The 14424-nt window shown below is 48.4% G+C and overlaps 1 non-coding gene across 1 annotated transcript; it reads left to right on the top strand.

Moving 5' to 3' along the window:
• The first annotated feature begins 536 nt into the window (after positions 1–536).
• Positions 537–674, top strand: LOC119920039. The gene has a single exon (XR_005447810.1). It is a non-coding gene; the product is annotated as a small nucleolar RNA SNORA7 (small nucleolar RNA).
• Positions 675–14424: the final 13750 nt, after the last annotated feature.

Here is a 14424-nt window from a genome sequence, read left to right as displayed (position 1 = left end):
AAAGTCACACAGCTGACAAGTTGTGGAGGCAGGATTAGAACCCATGACCTTTGAGTCCTAAGCCCGGGCTCTTTCCACTAAGCCACGCTGCTTCTCTAAGGAGAAGGAGGTGTGTGAGGGTGGGATCACAGTAGGGTGCTTTGGGGCCCTGGGAAAGGCTCTGGGGCCAGGGTCAGTTGGCCTGAACACGTGAGTAGGCTGGAATGGATTCCCTAAGTGCCAGTGTTGCGTGGCCTAGTGGAAAGAGCCTGAGAGTCAGAGGACTTAGGTTCTAATCCCATCTCCACCACTTGTAAACTGTGTGGCTCTGGGCAAGTCACTTCACTTCTCAGGCCTCAGTTACCTCATCTATAAAATGGGAATAAAATACCGTTCTCCCACCCCCTTTGGTGTGAGCCCTGTGTGGGACAGGGACTGTGTCCACTCTGCTCATCTTGTATCTACCCCAGTACTTAATACCGTGTCTGCCTATAGTAAGCGCTTGCCAAACGCATCTCAGTGAAAACTGTAGGTTTAAAGGGGAACCCCCCCCCCCCCACTTCTCAGGGTCACACCTGGAGAGTTTCCAGTACTCTACCAATCTCGGCTACAGGAGGGAGAGTCAAGCAGAGACCTGTCCATTCCTTTCCTAGCTTGGGCAGTGGTTGGTGAGTGGAAGGCAATCTGCTACAAGTCAGAACTCACCCATGCTGGGCAGCAGCAGCACGGGAGAGTCGAGGGTGAAGGCTCGATTTTACTGCACCAAAGGCGGCAATGGTAAACCACTTCCGTATTCTTACCAAGAAAACCCTATGGATACACTACCAGAACAACTGCAGATGGAGAGCGGGCCATTCTGGGAGAGATGTCTGTGGTGTAGCTATGGGTCAGAAACAACTCAACAGCATAAGACAAAACAAAGGAGAAACCAGCTGGGGCTGGGCTGTGACTAGTGGCACAATGGGTATATGCTCTTGGTATGGGTGTAGACTGGGGCCTCACAACCACAGGCCTGGCCTAGCTGGGGTATCCCTGGGGATGTGGGGGAATCTGCTTGTCTGGATTCTCAGCTAAGATACCCACGGGGCCAGTGCCTCACTCGGAGGTAGCCTGGAAGGCCGCTAGGCTTAGACATATGGTGTTTCGGCAGGAGCTGATGTGGTTTCGGAGGCCTCCTGGGTGAGCTGGGAGAGCACAATGTAGTGATAAACAGGCACATTCACTGCCCACAATGAGCTCACAGTCTAGAGGGGGAGACAGACATTGATGTAAATAAATAAATGACAGATAGGTACATAAAGTCTGGGAGGGGTGATGAATAATGGAAACAAGTCAGGGTGACACAGAAGGGAGTGGGAGAAGAGGAAAGTGGGGCTTAGTCAGGAAAGGCCTCTTGGAGGAGAAGTACCTTCATCAAGGCTTTGAATGGCCTGGGGGTGGCGGAGAGAGTAATTGTCTGTCAGATATGAGGAGGGAGGGTGTTCCAAGCCAGAGGCAGGACATGAGCGAGAGGTTGGCAGTGAGGCAGACGAGATGGAGATACAGTGAGTAAGTTGGCATTAGAGGAGTGAAATCAATCAATCAATCAATCAATCAATTGTATTTATTGAGCACTTACTGTGTGCAGAGCACTGTACTAAGCACTTGGGAAGTACAAGTTGGCAACATATAGAGACGGTCCCTACCCAACAGTGGGCTCACAGTCTAGAAGGGGGAGACAGAGAACAAAACAAAACATATTAACAAAATAAAATAAATAGAACAGATATGTACAAGTAAAATAAATAAATAAATAGAGTATTAAATACATACAAACATATATACATATATACAGGTGCTGCGGGGAAGGGAAGGAGGTAAGGCGGGGGAGAAGAAGGAGGGGGCTCAGTCTGGGAAGGCCTCCTGGAGGAGGTGAGCTCTCAGTAGGGCCTTGAAGGGAGGAAGAGAGCTAACTTGGCGGACGTGGGGAGGGAGGGCATTCCAGGCCAGGGGGATGACGTGGGCCGGGGGTCGACAGCGGGACAGGTGAGAACAAGGCATGGTGAGGAGATTAGTGGCAGAGGAGCAGAGGGTGTGGACTGGGCTGTAGAAGGAGAGAAGGGAGGTGAGGTAGGAGGGGGCGAGGAGATGGAGAGCCTTGAAGCCGAGTGTGAGGAGTTTCTGCCTGATGCGCAGGTTGATTGGTAGCCACTGGAGATTTTTGAGGAGGGGAGTAACATGCCCAGAGCGTTTCTGGACAAAGACAATCCGGGCAGCGGCGTGAAGTATGGATTGAAGTGGGGAGAGACAAGAGGATGGGAGATCGGAGAGGAGGCTGATACAGTAGTCCAGACGGGATAGGATGAGAGCTTGAACGAGTAGGGTAGTGGTTTGGATGGAGAGGAAAGGGCAGATCTTGGCAATGTTGCGGAGCTGAGACTAGCAGGTTTTGGTGACGGCTTGGATGTGAGGGGTGAACGAGAGAGCGGAGTCGAGGATGACACCAAGGTTGCGGGCTTGTGAGATGGGAAGGATGGTAGTGCCGTCAACAGTGATGGGAAAGTCAGGGAGAGGGCAAGGTTTGGGAGGGAAGACAAGGAGTTCAGTCTTGGACATGTTGGAGTGAAATGTGCTAGCTTGGAGTGCAATGTGCTAGCTGGGTTGTAGTAGGGGAGTGTCAAAGTGAGGTAGGAGGAGCACTTAGTACAGTGCTCTGCACATGGTAAGCACTCAAAAAATACGATTGACTGACTGATCCAGGTTGATACCAACAGAAGCGCTAATCCTCAATTATATGACTTTAACGAAGCCAATTCTAATTGGGCCACTTCTCTAGTGGCGAGGAGGGGGCTATCCTTTCCTGGGGCCGAGCTGGCAGTCTCTCATGCTAAAAGCTGTCTGGAGGCCAGAGCCTAGGTGGTCCTTCTGGGCTGTAGGTGCACCTACTGGGGCAAGTCTGCATACCTGCTAGCTGCAAAGTGAGCCTGGAAAGCTCTTGGGCAACTAGCAATGGAGAACCCAGCCAGGCTGGCCAAGGGAGAGGAACTACCAAGAAGCCAGGTGGCAAATCTGTTAATAGAACCAGCAGAGCTAGTGGATAGAGCACGGACCTGGAAGTCAGAAGGACCTAAATTCTAATCCCAGCTCTGCCTCTTGTCAGATTTGTGACCTTAGGCAAGTCATTTCACTTCTCTGTACCTCAGTTACTCATTTGTCAAATGGGGATTACGACTTTGAGCCCCGGGTGGGACAGGGACTGTGTCCAACCTGATTAGCTTGTATCTATCAGAGAGTTTAGTACAGTGCCTGGTACATAGTAAGAGCTTAAAAAATACCATACAAAAAGAGAGGAGTTTCCTCAGGGGAATAAAGAGAGGGGATTGGCTCCCAGGAGCTGTGCGCAAGGAAATACAGGGGAGTCAGGGAAAGTTTCATTGGAAAAGGGCCTTTGGATGTTGGAGATCCCCTCTGGATGCACCTGGTTTGTGTGGGATGGGAAACAGGAGAGGTCCCGAGTAGCAGGCCTGTGCCCTCTCTCTAGCTTTAGAGCTCCGGGTCAGTCAATCAGTCAATGGTTATTTATTGAGCACTTACTACTTGCAGAGCACTGTACTGAACGCTTGGGAGAATGTGATACAACAAAGTCGGCAGACACGTTCCCTGCCCACAGTGAGCTTACCAATCAATCAATCCTATCTATTCAGTGCTTACTGTGCACAGAGCACTTAGGAGAATAAAATACAACAGAGTTGGCAGACACATTCCCTGTCCACAACAAGCTTACAGTCCAGAGGGAGAGATAGATGCTAATGTAACTAATTTATAATATATAATTTAAAAATATGTACATAAGTATTGTGTTGTTTAGGGTAGGGTGAATATCAAATGCCCAAATGTGAGAGTCTTTTCTCTCTCTGTCCTAGCCACAGCCAAGAGTATGAGTAATGGACTATGCAGAATGGAACTGCTCGTCTGGAGTTATGGAAGCCAGAAAGCCTCATGGGGAGGGAACTTGCCTTCAGTGATGTTAAGCTGAGATCGGTAGGGATTCCTTCCCTGACAAAGGAACCTGAGAGCTTACATAGGGCTTGAACTTTCTGGACTTTTGGAAGGTCCCAGAGGAGAGCAAATCCACTCCTCTGCTGGTCGATGTCCCAGCTACTCAAGGTCTCGATGAGGTCTGATTGGCTCAGGCACCAACCTGCCAAGCCAGAGACGACCGTAAGCATTCCCTGGTTTGCCAGATACCTTTCTCAGAGCAGACGGATGTTCTGTCATTAGCAGGGCACTTCCTGGAAGCAAGAGCGGGGCAGGAGCTACTGCTCTACATTAAAGAGCAAACTGGCTCCTTGGCCAAGTGCACAGGCCAGTTGGGGAGGCAGAATGAAGACCCTCGCATCACCTTTCTGCTGATTCCATTCAACAGAGATTGGACAACTGGTCGACCCTGACAATCCTGGGCCCAAATCTGCTTGATTTGTCTCCCCAGGGGCAGGGGTGTATTCGAGCATGTCCACACTAGTGAGGGATGGGCATGACATTGGCCTGAGCTTCTGCCTGCACAACCATGGCTTGTCTGAGCATAGCCACTCTGCCCTGACTCAGCTTTCCTGGGATCTGTGGTGGGATGGGGTCGCTGAGATAAGACCAGAGGGCACCAGAAAAACAACGGACACTGACTGTACAATCAACCGAGAGAGGATTCCGCATCCTAGTTCTGAAAATGACCGTGACTCTGGGCAGGACTTCCTGGACCATTTCCCATCTTTGAAGGTTTTTTTAGAGCTCCTAGAAGAGATTAAGGCACTTTTGAAATCACACCTCCTCCAGGAGGACATCCCGGATTAGTCTCTCATCTCCCAATTCGACATTCCCCTCAATTGTTACTTCAGCACTTCCGTATCACCTGAACACTTAGGACTTGGATACTCTCCCCTGAGCCTGACCCTACGTAGTGTTTATATCTATATCTTTATATTTTTAATAATAATAATAATAATGGCATTTATTAAGCACTTACTATGTGCAAAGCACTGTTCTAAGCGCTGGGGAGGTTACAAGGTGATCATGTTGTCCTAGGGGGGGCTCACAGTCTTAATCCCCATTTTACAGATGAGGTAACTGAGGCACAGAGAAGCTAAGTGACTTGCCCAAAGTCACACAGTTGACAATTGGTGGAGCCGGGATTTGAACCCATGACCTCTGACTCCAAAGTCCGGGCTCTTTCCACTGAGCTAAGCTGCTTCTAGGCACTGTTCTAAGTGCTGGGGTAGATGCAAGCTAATCAGATTGGACACTGTCCCTGTCCCACATGGGGCTCACAGTCTTCATCCCCATTTTGCAGGTGAGTTAACTGAAGCCCAGAGAAGTGAAGTGACTTGCCCAAGGTCACACAGCAGACAAGTGGCGGAGCCAGGATTAGAACCCAAGTCCTTCTGATTCCCAGGACCGTGCTCTATCCACTAGACTATGCTGCTTCTAACTGTGGTTTATTTTAGAGTCTGTCTCCCCCATTAGATGGTAAGCTCCTTGAGGGCAGGGATTGTATCTACTAACTCTAGTGTACTCTCCCGAGTGCTTAGTACAGTGCTTGGCTTGGTGTAATCATTCACTAGATACTATTGATTGGTTGTTCGACTGTTTGAAACTCTTGTCTGGGAATTGTGAAGAGTTTGGGTTCAGGTTGGCTAAAGATTTAGTGGAGGAAGCCCCTTAACCCGCCTGTCAGTTTGTTGGAGTTTACCAATTCAGCAGTAGCTTGGACAGATTCCTGAATGAGCATTTTGAGTTCGTTCTTGGGCTATTAAAGAAACTCCAGTTCTTTTGAAAGTTGATCCAGATGCCTAGGTCTTCCAGGCAGAATTCATTAATAGGTAACTACCCATAGTAACCAGATGTCACTTGTCTCATGCTGTCGAGTGATCTCCGACCCATAGTGACACCACGGACACACCTCTCCCCGAACGTCCCACCTCCACCTGCAATCGTTCTGGTAGTGTGCCCATAAAGTTCTCTTGGTAAAAATAGGGAAGTGGTTTACCATTGCCTCCTTCCATGCAGTAAACTCTAGTCTCTACCCTCGACTCTCTCCCATGCTGCCGCTGCCCACCACAGATGAGGTTTGACTTGTAGCAGATTGCCTTCCACTCGCTAGCCACTGCCCGTGCTAGAAATGGAATGGGTAGGCCTCTGCTTGACTCTCCCTCCTGTAGTTGAGACTGGTAGAGGACTGGACACTCTCCACGTGTGACCCTGAGAGGGGCAACCAGATATCACAGGCCTCTTTAATTACCCCCAGAGTCACCCAGGTAACCAAAACCAGTTAATCAATTGATGAATTGTATTTATTGAGCACTTACTGAGTGCAGAGCACTGTACTAAGCATTTGGGAGAGGACAGTCCAACAGAGTGGGTAGACATGTTCCCTCATTCATTCATTCAATCGTATTTATTGAGTGCTTACTGTGTGCAGAGCACTGTACTAAGTGCTTGGGAAGTACAAGTTGGCAACATATAGAGACGGTCCCTACCCAACAGTGGGCTCACAGTCTAGAAGGGGGAGACAGAGAACAAAACAAAACATATTAACAAAATAAAATGAGTAGAATAAATATGTACAAGTAAAATAAATAAATAAATAGAGTAATAAATACGTACAAACATATATACATATATACAGGTGCTGTGGGGAAGGGAAGGAGGTAAGGCGGGGCGATGGAGAGGGGGAGGAGGGGGAGAGGAAGGAGGGAGCTCAGTCTGGGAAGGCCTCCTGGAGGAGGTGAGCTCTCAGTAGGGCTTTGAAGGGAGGAAGAGAGCTAGCTTGGCGGATGTGGGGAGGGAGGGCATTCCAGGCCAGGGAGATGATGTGGGCCGGGGGTCGACGGCGGGACAGGCGAGAATGAGGCACGATGAGGAGATTAGTGGCAGAGGAGCGGAGGGTGTGGGCTGGGCTGTAGAAGGAGAGAAGGGAGGTGAGGTAGGAGAGGGCGAGGTGATGGAGAGCCTTGAAGCCGAGTGTGAGGAGTTTCTGCCTGATGTGTAGGTTAATTGGTAGCCACTGGCTAGCCACAACAAGCTTACAGTCTAGAGGGGGAGACAGACAGTCATATGAATGAATAATGTATAATATATAATTTATAGATATGTACCTAACCAAATCATCCAGAAGTCCCCGGGAAGACGAACCTTTGATTCCAATGACTGTGGAGGAAGCCACTCAGATGGTCCAGGCCTGCCCTCTTCAACGTGAATTCCAGCTCTTCTGCCTGTGCTGCTCCGGCTCTGTTCCTCCCACCAATTTGGAATGAACCGGCTGCGCTGCAGTCTGCATAGGTCAGGGCCCCCGGGAACCTTTCTTTCTGAAGGGTTCAACTAGTGATGTTGTCAGTAAGATGCTGTCCTAATTCGGTCTGATCACTGCTAGACCCTTGATGAATAGCTAGGATCAACTGCTCCTGTGGAGGGATCAGTTAAGTTCTCCTTAGGGACACCGCAAGGGGCAGAGTCATTCACATCTGGCTGGCCAGCTTTTCCCCTTCTGAATCTGAGTGTGTATACTGAGGAGGCACCGCTTCCTCAGTCAAGAGGGCTCTGCTCTGCAGAGTCCGTATCTCCATTACACCAAAAGGGAGGATCACAGGCGGAGACACCTGTGTCCTTGCCTATCTACCGCTCTTCCCCTTGAACAAATCACATTTCAAGCCTTCCACAGAACATTAATACCGATCGCTCCTAAGACCCCATCTTTCCCTCCTAGATATTTTACTGTTAATAATAATAATAATAATGGTATTTGTTAAGTGCTTACTATGTGCAAAGCACTGTTCTAAGCGCTGGGGAGGTTACAAGGTGATCAGGTTGTCCCACAAGGGGCTCACAGTTTTAATCCCCATTTTACAGATGAGGTAACTGAGGCACAGAGAAGTTAAGTGACTTGCCCAAAGTCACACAACTGACAGTTGGCGGAGCTGGGATTTGAACCCATGACCTCTGACTCCAAAGCCCGTGCTCTTTCCACTGAGCCATGCTGCTTCTCCTAATAATAATAATGATGGCATTTGTTAAGCACTTACTGTGTGCAAAGCACTGGTCTAAGTGCTGGGAGGATACAAGGTGATCAGGTTGCCCCATGTGAGGCTCACAGTCTTAATCCCCATTTTACAGATGAGGGAACTGAGGCACAGAGGAGTTAAGTGACTTGCCCAAAGTCACACAGCTGACAAGTTGTAGAGCCAGGATTTGAACCCATGACCTCTGACTCCAAAGCCCATGCTCTTTCCACTGAGCCATGCTGCTTCTCTAATATTAATATTTAGGGGACCCCCTGTTAGCTCATATCGCAGCCACTTCAAATTCATTTTTCTTATCTTCCCGTTCGCTTTCGCCTTGGGCCTCTCTTCCTTCTTCTGCCTCTTTCCATACTCCCTCACTCTCCCTTCCTTCTTCGCTTGTCTCTGGACCCACACTAAGCCCCGCCACCTTTTTGCATCTTTCCTGAAACAGATGCACTTAGGAGAGAACTCTGATGTTTATCTCTCCATCTCCCCTGTTTTCCCTACCCCTCAGGCCCCACCAGGTCTGCATTCAGGACAGTAAGTGAGTGGGCTGCATCTCAACTCTCTCACTCTTTCAACGACCCCCTACAACCCCAGTGTGTGTGGCCAACCAAATGCAGCACATGAAAAATGAGTGAACACAGGAAATGGTCCAGTGAGAAATGGCTCCAGGGCTTGGCCTTCGCACTGGCACCACTGAATGGGAAGCTCCACCCTTACTGGGTGCCAATACTATTTGCTTGCTGAATTCTCAACATTCCCAAATGAGATCTCCAACCCCTATTCGGTTGGATAATGAAGTGACTGTCTCCTCCCCTTCCTCTGAGACAATAATTATGGTACTTGTTAAGTGCTTACTATGTGTCAAGCACTGTACTAAATGCTAGGGTGGATACAAGACCATCAGGTTAGATTCCATCCCTGTCCCAAGTGGGACTCAGAGCCCAAGTAGGAAGGAGAATAGGCAATGATTCCCCATTTTACAGATGAGGAAACTGAGACATAGAGAAGTTAAGTGACTAGCCCAATGTCACACAGCAGACCAGTGGCAGAGCCAGGGTTAGAACTCTGGGCCTCTGACTCCCAGGTCATGCTGCTTTCCAGACAGAGCCCCCTTTTTCCTCTCCTCCTCCCCATTCCCCCGCCCTACCTCCTTCCCCTCCCCACAGCACCTGTATATATGTTTGTACAGATTTATTACTCTATTTATTTTACTTGTACCTATTTACTATTCTATTTATTTTGTTAATGAAAATCTAACTTTATCTAGCTTTATTTTTATTTATTCTCATGACTTGACACCTGTCCACATGTTTTGTTTTGTTGTCTGTCTCCCCCTTCTAGACTGTGAGCCCGTTGTTGGGTAGGGACTATATGTTGCTGACTTGTACTTCCCAAGTGCTTAGTACAGTGCTCTGCACACAGTAAGCGCTCAATAAATATGATTGAATGAATGAATGAGTGAATAAGATCTAAGAATGCTATGGCTGGAAGGGATCTCGAGAGGTTCATCCCAAACCTTGACTCCAGGACAAACTGTAGAGAACTCTTCCCAGACAAATAGGTGAATCTTCCTTTCATTTTCAGAGTTTTCAGAGAAGGAGATCTAGGCAGGGCTGGAATGAGCAGAGGGAGCAGGGGACACAGGCTTCAACCCCCACTCCCTCCAATCATCGGGGCTATCCCCTGAATAGAGGCTCAGCTACATGGGGATGAGGAGGGTCCCCCTTCCTTGGAGGAGAGGGAGGACCCTGTTAGGGTCGACTTCAGATGGTAAGTGAGGTAAGCCATTGCCTCAGGGCACTGGAAGGAATATTCCAAAGATGGCAGCTATGTGGGATCTTCCAAAGATCATGGCCAGCAAGGACCTTCCAAAAATAGCAGTCACCTGGCCCTTCTCAAAGATGGAGGTCATTATGGCTTCTCTCGAAGCAGCATGGTCTAGTCCATAGTTCTGGCTTGGGAGTCAGAAGGACCTGGGATCTAATCCTGGCTCTACCGCTTCCCTGCTGTGTGACCCTGGGCAAGTCACTTCACTTCTCTGTGCCTCAGTTACCTCATCTGTAAAATAGGGATTAATACTGTGAATCCCATGTGGGACATGGACTGTGTCCAACCTGATTAGCTTGTATCTACCCTAGTGCTTAGTACAGTGCCTGGCACATAGTAAGCACTTAACAAGTACCATATTTTAAAAAAGATGGAGGTTCCTCTTCCCTCTTCAAAGATGGCAGAGGGACAAAAGCAATCCATTAGTGATCTGTAAATTGGGATTTCAAAGTTGAGCTGCCTGGCGTGCTCAGTTGAGGGGTGGCAGTGGGAGAGCTGGCTGAGAAACACATGCAAAATGTTGCACATGACATCAATACTCTATGATGTGTGTGCATGCAGTGGGGCATAATGGCATTAGCTCATTGCTCTGGATGGGTGGTGTGATGTATGTGCACAGTTTGACAATAAGGCATCATGTGAAATGTGAAAGACAGCCATTCTGGTCCCACCTTAGGGAGGTTGAGTGTCTGAAACTATCCCTGGTTCCAGTAGTTTTTTTGAGGAGTGTGGGAAGGTGTGGTTAGTGCACCCCAGCCCTTGGAGATAGATGAGAACAGGAAGTAGAGCCATCATTTTGGCTCCTTATTTTGTTCCCTGCCAATAGGCTGCAGCTCCATGGTCCAGGCTCAGCAACTGATTAGGTTTCTAAACAGTAAGCTTCTTCTAGACTGTAAACTCCTTGTGGGCAGAGATCGTGTCTACCAACTCTACTGTACTGTACTCTCCCAAGTGCCCAGTCCAGGGCTCTGCTAACAGTAAGTGCTCAATAAATTTTTTAATTGATTAATAATACTATTATTGATTAATTGATTGCTTTTCTCCTCCTCAGTGGGCTCTGGGTCTCTTCTTGCCCCTGGTCCTGGGCACCACTGAAGTGACTCTGTAACCAGAGCTGAATGACCTAGTGGATAAAGCATGGACCTGGGAGTCCGAAGGACCTGGGTGCTAATTCCGGCTCCTCCACTTGGTTGCTGTCGGACCTTGGGCAAGTCACTTCAGTTCTCTGTGCCTCAGTTCCCTCATCTGTAAAATGGGGACTAAAACTGTAAGCCCCATGTGGGACAGGGACTACGTCCAACCTGATTAGCTTGTATCTACCCCAGTGCTTAGAACGGTGCTTGACACATAGTAAGCGCTCAACAAATACCATCATCATTATCAACCAGTCCGTGCTGGTCTGTGACCCCCATCCTCTTCTGGTGCCATCTGAGTGGGCAGCTTGTGACTGGGATGGAGGTAGCAACACCGATGAAGATGATGACACAGCAGTCGGTTAGTATCCTGCCCCCCTTCTCTCCCTTTCCCACTTTCTCCCTCTCCTCACCCTTCTCTTTTCACAGTCCCTCTCCTCTCCATATTGGGAACCCCTAAATTTTGCATGTCTCAGGCCCCCCGACCCCCACCAAAGCTTTAATTGAGGGCCCTTTGTAATTTCTTCCATGGCTGATCAGTTGCTGGTATCTTGGAAATTAAATAGCTGTTGTCATATTAGATACAACCCTAGCTGGAAGCAGGTGGATGGACTATATGACCTTTTGAGGTTCTTTCCAGCCTTCAATTCTACTCTCACCAGTAGCGGTTCCAAGCGCTCGCTCTCTCTCTCTCTTTTTCCTTCCCTCCCCCTTCCTCTCTCCTTTCTTTCCTCTCTCCTTCCCTCCCTTTCATTCATTCATTCATTCAACAGTATTTATTGAGCACTTACTGTGTATGGAGCACTGTACTAAGCACTTGGGAGAATACAATACAACAATAAACAGATGCATTCCCTACCCACAATGAGCTTATAGTCTAGAGGGGGCTGGAAGAACTATCCCAAGCATCCCCTTCTATCCCTGCATATCCATACATTCCTGCTGAACCCCAGGACCCAATCTGATAGGTAGAAGCCCTGCCTGTCTTCAGAAATGAGGAAATGAGGAAGCTCTCTATGTAGCCGAATGGACCCTACAATGAATGAATAAGTAATGTCTCTATTTCCAAAACGGGAGGGTGGTCACATTACACTGAAGATGAAATTGGATGGCAAATGTCTCTTGCTTTTCTGATTGGTTCTCTGGGATTGGCACAGGGCTAGGGAGAGGTAACAGTGAAGGTTGGGACCTTGGCCATGCTGTTTCAGAAACTGGGGGGTAGAGTAGCACTACAGCCTGGTTTGGGGGAGATGTAGTTTGGTTAGTCTTCAGCCTGGAGGTAGTAGGATGGCCATTTGCTGGGTTTTTATCTCGGACAGTCCAGTTTTCAGCTGGTCAGTCATCTGTCAATCAATCAGTGGTCTGCATTACTTACGCTTACTGTGGCCAGAGCACCAGATGAAGTGCTCATGAATCCGATACTAATAGGGCACCAGACATCTTTACAGCCGGTATTTTTATCTTAAGGGTCCAACCTCCCTCCACTTTGGCTCCTGCCTCAGCGTTCTGCAGTCCAGAAGCAGCCAGAGAATGTAACAGCTCTGGAGCAACAAGTGGGGGCAGTATTGCATAGTGAATAGGGCATAGGCCTGGGAGTCAGAAGGATCTGGGTTCCAATCCTGACTCCACCACCTGTCTGCTGTATGACCTTGGGCAAGTCACTTCACTTCTCTGAGCCTCAGTTACCTCACTTGTAAAAAGGGGATTAAGACTGTGAGCCCCATGTGGGACAGGGGCTGTGCCCAACCCAACTTGCTTGAGTCCACCCCAGCACTCAGTACAATGCCTGGCACATACTAAGTGCTTAACAAATGCCATTGTTATTATTACTATCAGGGAGCTGGGCAAGAATCCCTCCCAGCTCTATGATTCTCCACAAACCCTCCAGGTCCCCAAACAGCTGTACAGTAGTGTCGGATATCCTGTTGGGTGCGTGACTGGGCTCACCTGGCACCCCGGCTTCCTCTGGGCCTACTGCAGGCCGTGAGTCTCCATTCGGAGGAAGAACGGGAAGCCTTGCTCTGCCCACACAGCCTGTCCGTGAGGAGAGGTTGCTACCGTCAGACCGCGGGGAGGGCCAGGGCGAAAGGGCCTGATGAGCTGGAAAGCTGACTGCAGAGAAGGAGCCAAACTATGGAGAAAGAGGTGAGCCCTACCCATAGTGGGGGATAGAAAAGATATGTGGAATTCCCTCTTTTGCTCCTTGATCCCCTGCCTGGAAGTCTCTACCCAAGCCTATCCCTTGGGCAGCTCCCGATGACGGAGCAGCCAAAGAGGAAGCATGGAAAGACCTGGGTTTGAGCTGGGTCTTGCCAGTCCTGCGTTTGGGAGTGGCTGAAGGGAAGTGGATACGATACATCCATCCTGGCCCAGCAGTCTTGATGAAGGATGGAATAAAAGCCCTTACAGATGGAGAACTCTGTGGAACCTCGCTGGGGGCCACGGAAGCTAAGTTGCATATTTTGACTTCTCAAATGATCTAAATACTGACATTCAATTATTCTGACTTCTCAGTACAACAAACTTAGGGAAAATATCTCTCGATTATTTGTTCTTGTCAAAACAAGGCTTTGAGAGGACGCAACTCTGATGGCAGGAGGGCTTTAATTAGACTTTGGCGGAGGAAGATGTGTAAGCTGGGGCTAGGGTGTGCAGGATACATTTTTGACACGTTTTTAGAAAGTCTTTTTTCCCCCGGTATATATTTACATAATGCAAGTCAAGATTTGCATAGAGCAACTGGAAAAATTATGCCAAACCGACACAGTACATTATATAGCAAGTTTGCCTAGAACACACGCCTATTCGGCATCTTGTTAAAGAAACAACAGAGCAAAACCTCTGGACTGCATTGGTAAGAGTCAGGAAGACAGAATTCCGATCATACGGTTCAGCTTAAAAATTTGGCCTCTTGTCCTCAGGCATTCCATGATAGCAATCATTCCCCACACCTGTGCAGTTCTTATTACAAATATTTTTGTGTTTCTGTCGTTTGCGTTACATGTATCTTTATGTTCTTGTATTTGTGTGGGTCACGTATTCCCCAATTAGATTATAAAGTCACTGAGGATGCGGTATATGTGCTAGGCTTCTCTGGAACCTCCCCAGTGCTTAGAGTAGCTCTCTGCACATAACGATAATGATTATAATAATATTTGTTAAGTGCTCACTAGCTGCTGAGCACTGGCTTAAGCACAAGATGATTAGCTCAAACTCAGTCTCAGTCCCACTTGGGGTCCTTAGTCTAAGATGTAGCGAGAGCAGTTCTCTTACCTTCATTTTCAAATTGCTATTTGTTAAGCATTTATTGTATTTCAAGCACTGTTCTAAGCACTGGAGTAGATAAAAGTTAATCAGGCTGGATACAGTCCCTGTCCAACATGGGTCTCAGAGTTTAAGTACAAGGTAGAAGAATTGAGGAAAAATGAGGCCCAGGGGACTGAAATGAC

The sequence above is a fragment of the Tachyglossus aculeatus genome, chromosome X1 (genome assembly GCF_015852505.1).
Source record: "Tachyglossus aculeatus isolate mTacAcu1 chromosome X1, mTacAcu1.pri, whole genome shotgun sequence".
Lineage (NCBI taxonomy): Eukaryota > Metazoa > Chordata > Mammalia > Monotremata > Tachyglossidae > Tachyglossus > Tachyglossus aculeatus.
Note: the sequence above shows the minus strand (reverse complement) of the source record. Positions and strands in the feature narration are given on the sequence as shown.